The 7,171-nt window shown below is 33.4% G+C and overlaps 1 long non-coding RNA gene across 1 annotated transcript; it reads left to right on the top strand.

Annotated features, from left to right (window-relative positions):
* The first annotated feature begins 461 nt into the window (after positions 1–461).
* Positions 462–6,384, top strand: LOC131067110 (uncharacterized). Its single transcript, XR_009111778.2, has 3 exons — positions 462–1,112; positions 1,269–1,460; positions 6,012–6,384. It is a non-coding gene; the product is annotated as an uncharacterized LOC131067110 (long non-coding RNA).
* Positions 6,385–7,171: the final 787 nt, after the last annotated feature.

The following is a 7,171-nucleotide window of genomic DNA, read 5'->3' as shown; positions in this document are numbered from 1 at the left end:
TAGGATTCAACTGTGTAGATTTGAAGTCAAACTCATTGACCCATGATTCATGAGTAGTGGTTCACAAGAACCAATCTCTCATAGGAATGAATGAAAAACTTAGCACTCATTGCATCCAGGTGATGTTCACATAGATAAAACATTGAACCTTCCCAAGAGATCACATCATCTATACCACATGTTCTAATTTGTTTACATTTTTCTACAATCTCATATCATTATAATATTCCATTCAAAAAAAGACTTATAAATAGCTCCAACACAAATAAGGGCATCAAAACCACTTTTAATTTAGACATCCTAGTAACTATACAAAGAAAAGACAATATCATTCCCACCGTCACAACATGTAACACAAAACAATAGCGAACTCAACCATGGTCCCACGTTAATATTAAGCATAAATCAACCAAATTAGGTCCTACATCAACATTAGCGCGTAAGCATAAATCTCACTGAAGCTTGAACAACCCAAATTAACCAGAATTTCACATTAACTAAATCACTTGTCGAAGCACGATGCTAAAAATGGAGAACCAAATTTATCCAGTGCCCTCTTGTGAATCCAAATGAAATCCTTTTGAGAGTGCAAATAGCCGTTATCCGAATGTTCAAAATATCTGAGACTAGAATGTAACGGGTAAAAAAAAGATGAACGTTGTTATGGAGGGCAGGAAAAAGCAAAAAAAATCATATGGGGGTTATATAAAACCATTTCGTCTTTCTTTTACAACAAGTATTCTTCCTGTTTCTGTTCTCTCTCTCTCTCTCTCTGTTATATTTTTTTTCAATGTCTTCTAGAGAATCTCTTTGTTTGTTTTGTTCCGCAGGATTTTTCATCTTTTTGTTTGTTTTGTTTTCTCTAGGATTTTTCATCTTAAGGGTTTTGTTACAGCGTGCACGCTGGTCTGTATTTCCATTTTATTTTCGTTGGTTTCTCTGTGATTTTTTCCATATTTTTTAGGTCGGTTTCTCTGTGATTTTTTTCCATTTTTTTTGGTTGGTTTCTCTATTTTACATAGGAACAGGCTGAACAGGGGAAGAGGCAGAGAAAAAGGAAGAGGCAGGGCAAAAAGAAGCGACAACTGGTAGAGGCAAAATCCTTGTTCTAGGTAATTCTTCTTACAGGTTATCCTAATTATAAGTTCTTCTTGTTTTAGATTGCTTTTATGTCAATTTTCGGTGACTACTTGTCCTTATTTATGATGCTGCTAATTTGAATATAAATTAATTGCGCTTCCATTAATAATCTCTTTTTAAAACACCAGAGACTGGAGAATGAATTTGTGCAGGAATATTTGGCAAGTGAGGAAGGATGGAGGAGTTGTGCTACAAGCCAATTCTGCTATTTTGGATTCAATGATAAAACCACTAGGGAGGGATGGAGGGACTGAGAGAGAGGTTAAGAGGGACATTCTTATCTGCCTGAAATTGAAGGCTCTGCGCTAGTGTACATTCAGGTATGTCTATCTGCTACTTTTTTTTTCCTAGCCACTAGCCATTCTTTACATTAGAAACTGAGAATTGAGAATGACCTGCCTGATAATTTTTTGCGCTGTAATATTCTCTTTCTTCACTCCCTAATATTGGATCTAATTGGAATGAGGGTCAGGTTTTCACACCAAGCACCGACACACCGATGCATGTAAAAAAGTAATAGGGATAGGGAAGACATGAACAAAAATCAGTCATATTGCAAAATCATATTTCACAATAAATGCTAGATGTAAGGTCTTTAAACTTGGAGGATAGGCATCACAATTTACTGCCTACCAACATTTTGAAAATATCTTAATTCTACAATTTTATAGAGAGGCGGATCATAAGGGAATTAGGGTTCAATTTGATTAGAGATTTATAATAACTATAAGTTAAACCCATCATAAGATTTCTTGAATTCATGTAGCTACAAGATTTCCTATAAATTTAATTACTAAATAGAACCCACTTTAACTACTAGTAAATGAATTAAAAAAGAATACAAGCATAGGAGTTCTCATATCAAGCAGTTGAGAAGCGTTGTTTCCAAAGCCCACCCTAACTATAATTTTATCATATAGTAACAGTTCCACACACTATAATCTGTCACAGAGTTAATCACGATTATAAATTTTCGAGAGAGTTTCTATGTAAATCCTTTGAATCTCATAAGTGTGTGGGAAGAGATTTTTATCTCATTAGTTGAACTACCAAATGAAATTATAAGTAGTTTTGGGTATAAATATTTTACCTAAGTACATACCATAATCAACTATGGAATGGTGAATATAAGGATGCATAGGGTTTATCAAATATAAATATAGTAACTATGTTTCATCCAATTCTAATATGGTCATTTAGAAGGCACAATACTTTGCTATGTAGCTTCTAATAATGCTTTTTTATATACTCTTTGACCTCCCTCAAACTTCCAACTGACATGACCTTCATTCTCATCTTCTTCCTTTTTCACTGCACCGCAGCTCAGTATTGCACCATAAGGAATAGGAGGTTATTCCACCATAAGGAGTAGGAAGCTATTATTGATATATGTGAAACTAGCTTCATGTGGTCTCTTCCACTCTCTACCATTATTCCACCATAAGGAGTAGGAGGTTATTATCGATCTATATAAAATTAATTTCATGTGGTTTCCACTCTCCAATAGGGTGCACCATTCGACCATTTTACATGCCCTGCAGCTTCCTCCTTGTACTCTTTAACTCACCTCTTCTTTCACCTCCTTTGTCCTGTTTCCCTCCACTCTCCTCTTCCTATATATGGAATGTGTCTTGACAAATGGTAGTTGTACTCCCCAATTGACACATTATTCTTTTACACTAACAAATCTACAACAAATATCTCACATTACTAGTCTTTCTTAGTCTAAACTTGATTTTTTTGGACATGGAGATAGTGTTTACATTCTTCTTGCTATCATCACAAAAAGAGAGTCTCTTAATTATAGATAAAAAAAATCAGTATGGAAGAATTACTATAATGTTGAGAATCTCATCTTAGGAGTGCCCACAATAGATGCGAAGGAGATCTTCAACATATTGGCTTAACAATCCACTATGATATACCCTTTTTTTTCTCATTTGTAGGGCTTTCAAGTATGGACATTAAAATTAGGGTGGACAGGCAAGACAAGAATGCACTTGAAAGTCCATACTTGTCCCCCCTGTCCGTACTTGTCATTTAGCCTAATTTTAATGCCCTGTTGTTTCGCAAGGATATGTCAGCCTGAGTGCAGATACAGACCAATAAAGCTGGAAAAGAATGAAGCACTAGCAAAGTTAAGTGAATTTACCTATGGTAACTCATTGGAGATTATATAGCACTCCTAGAGTTCATCACCCTTCACTTGAAAATTTGTGGTCACATCCCGCCTTAGAACTCCGTATAATCAATTTGAAAGCAACAAAAGATTTCAATATGAAACTGAGAGTATTACCTTCCCTGAGCATGATTAGGATTTGAGATATATAAGTTTGGGTGCTCTAATTAAGGGGAGGTAAAAGAATGAAAAAGAATATTATTGTGCCAGATTGAATGGGTGTGTTAGCTCTATGCAAGGTAGAAGGATGTTTGGAATCGGCCTTGCATTCTAAAACAAAATATGCAGTTCCAGCTAGGTCAATGCAGATGAATTAAATCGAGATAGAAGAAAAGCCACTTGGTTTGGAGAAATAAACCACTTCAGAAATTGGTATGTTAATCTACAACTTACCAGATGAGGTTTGTATCTTAAGTCGAGAAAATATATACAAGTATTCATTTCTAGGATCTGCCTATCCTTCTTTCTTATCTTTTGTTGTTTCTGATAAACATGAAATCTTCAGAGTCCGTGATATGATTGAAATATTTCTGGATAAACTTGTAAATTTTGGTTTGCAGATACGCTTTGATCATATTTCTTAATTTGAGTAAGAATCGAATTATGGTGTTATCTGATAAGTCGATTCTTTTCTAAAGTATTTCAATCATTCTATTGGTTTTCTTAATTATTTAGAATTTAAGGTGCGAAGCAGCTATCTTTCCCATAACCAAAGAAGAGTCGTTGAAAATGCTATTTCATCATCATGCGCACAGATATTAGAAAAATAGTAGATAATGCTTTATTACTAAATAGTAGAGGGTATTTGTCTGTGTTCGTATAGCTTATGTATGTTGTCTCTGGCTTGAACTTTTCATCTTATAATGGTAGTCTTTTATTGTAAGAACAAATCATATGCAGAGACTAGCCTACTAAAATATATACATGAAATAGAATTAAAACCTATTCTAATTCATCTAAATAAAAAATAGGATTAGAAGAGATAAGCTTATGTAGTCTCAAGAAGAGAACTATCTTTCAAGATGAAAAACTACCAATTAATCAATGCTTAAATTGTTGTTGACAAAAAAAAGTTGCTATATCCAAAAGGTAAGTCAATAGAATTCTAGACCACCAATCATCATACATGAACAGCCAGACACTAAGACTTGAAAAGATGCCAAGATTTTTTTTCACATACATGCACAGATCTAGACACTAGCACTTGACAAGATATAAAAAGATTTTTTCACATACATGCACATATCCAGACACTAACACTTGACAAGATGTCAAAAGACTTTTTTTGGTACTCTGAAATGAACTTTTTACATGAGAAGAAGAAAACCCTTAGGATAGTTAGGATCTACTAAATGTCTTAGCTTTAGATACACAACCAGGATACCACAGAGGTCTTACTCAACTCTCCATACATCCAAATGATTACAGTTCCTTTCTTTTATATTTCTTTCTTGAGAGTCTCACCTTATGAATTACAACTCTGACAATGGAAAATCCTATACATTCCATTCTAGATTTTCAGAAGCTTTTTCCTGACCCATTGTGTACATTCTTCTTATTTAGTACATGAATTTTGCTGAGAATGACCCCATATTAGTAAGTACCAATTAAATCATGTTTTTTTAGATCTCCCTAGATTCATAGGGTTTGTGCCAATGGTGTTGGATTAACCGAATATTAAATCTGGAGCCCATATCAATAAGTACCAATTAAATCCTATTTGTCAGATAATACTTTAATTTGTAAACAGTAGAGGGGATTTGTCTGCATCGGTATAGCTTCTGTATCTTTTCTTTGGCTTTTCATTGCCCATTCCCCATGGTTTTGAATATTATCCTTTACTTGTTAAAGACGCTATTTACCATTCATTTTTTTTAAAACAACCATATCCTTTGGATTGCATCCTTTGAGTGGTAGAGAACTTAAACAACCAACACATTCTGATTATGTTTGTATCAAAATTCTAATAGAAACAAAAGCATATGATGTTTACCAACATGCCCAGTCTGCTGACTGAATTGAGCTTGCATAATCAGAACTTTCTTTACGTTATGTATATCTATCGTAACCCTCGTCTCTGAGTGGCTTAATTTACAATGCTCTTTTTCTTGCCTATTTTATGTGCAGCCTTTTGATCTGAACATTGACCACGATCTGCATACCCAGAACCAATCTTATTTGGATTTTGCATTTGGTTTTGTTGTATTTATATTCGGTTAGAATGGGTTTTACATGGCCATAAATGGCTTTTGGAGGTCATCCCTGTAATTCCTTTTAGGCATGGTATTGTATTATAAGTTTTTGCTGGCAAATTATTCCATATGGTAAAAATGCAGATGCCACTATGGTCCAATAGCCCCTATTTAATTGGTAACAAATTATTTGGCCTTGGCCTCGTAAAAAAATAGTAGAAATCATATACTGTGCACACTTTCTATGAAAAAAGTTCTAAGAGCTGTTTTTTCAAATAATTGTCTTCGAATTCTTCAAATTCAAATGGTTTTTCTATCTATGTGATTTATATAGTTTTTGAAGTTTACAATTGTAAATTTTTTAAATCTTTCAGCATTCTAAATTTAGTTTTCTAGATCGATTATAGATTTATTTTCATTATAGATTAACTCACAATCTTTGTTATATCTTCCACTATGGAAATTGATGTATGACTAAATTGGTATTGACTGGGTGGCAGGGATATACAATTCAAGCAGATAGTGCAAGCTCACAACCAGTCACAGCAACTCTTCAACGCAAAGTCCTGATGCAAATGTCCAACATGTTGGAGGCAAAATCATTGCAGTTATTGGAACATGTAGGTGTAGGTTGCTGAGAAGTTGGTTATTGGAACTAGTGTGGATTTGGAACAGCAAGGGATGGGATTGGGTATTTACCATTTTTTAGTCATGTCTTGGTCAATTACATTGACTCAATAGCTTTGTATCATGTACAAATACAATGATTAATAAAAAAAATTTATTGAAAGGGGAAAAACCCCTTTCAGAGACTGAAGGGAATGGTCATTGGCCATGGCCATTCCTTAAGGTCGTGTGTTTTTCTGACAGCTTAAAGAATGGTCAATTGGCCAAAGACCATTCTTTAAGATCCGTATCTTGTGTCCCTTGCATTTTTGAATTTTTTTTGCTTCATGTTTGATTTTATGTAAGAATTTATTAATTCTGATCTTAACAATAAAGTTACAAATCAAAATCTTAAAGCAATTCACAATGGACAATCATAAATTATCATAATGAAAACAATATTTAAAACTCACAAACTCACTTCTTGAATGCAATTCACATGACACAACCATGCCACGATTATTATAAAACATACATTTTGACTTGTCATAAATTACCTTCATGTAAACAACATTTAAAAGACAAACATGAACTCACTTTATGAATGCAGGTCACATGACATAATTGTGTCTACATAAATTTTTAAATATTTTTTTTTGACCCATTACATATATGATGATAATCTCTTGCACATCACTAAACACATTGCCTTATTTTACTATCACATATATGACTATAATCCCTTGCACATCACTAAAGACATTGCCCTATTTTACCATCCCATATTAACATTATTGCAACTGCACAATGAAGTGCTTGTAAACTTTAAAATATATAATTTTAGTTTTTATCAATGCATGACAATAAATTATAAACTATGACACCTTTGTATTGCATGTAACATAGTTTTCATCACAATCAATATTAAGTTGTATGCTTAAAAGAATGTGAATAACTTTTTAATTAAAAAAAAAAATGTATGTTGTATTTCGTGTTGTATTGTTTTGTTTTGTTTTGTGTTGTATTGTTTTGTGTTGTGTTGTGATGTGTTGTA

Source organism: Cryptomeria japonica, chromosome 7 (assembly GCF_030272615.1).
Source record: "Cryptomeria japonica chromosome 7, Sugi_1.0, whole genome shotgun sequence".
Lineage (NCBI taxonomy): Eukaryota > Viridiplantae > Streptophyta > Pinopsida > Cupressales > Cupressaceae > Cryptomeria > Cryptomeria japonica.
This window is presented reverse-complemented; position numbering and strand designations above follow the sequence as displayed.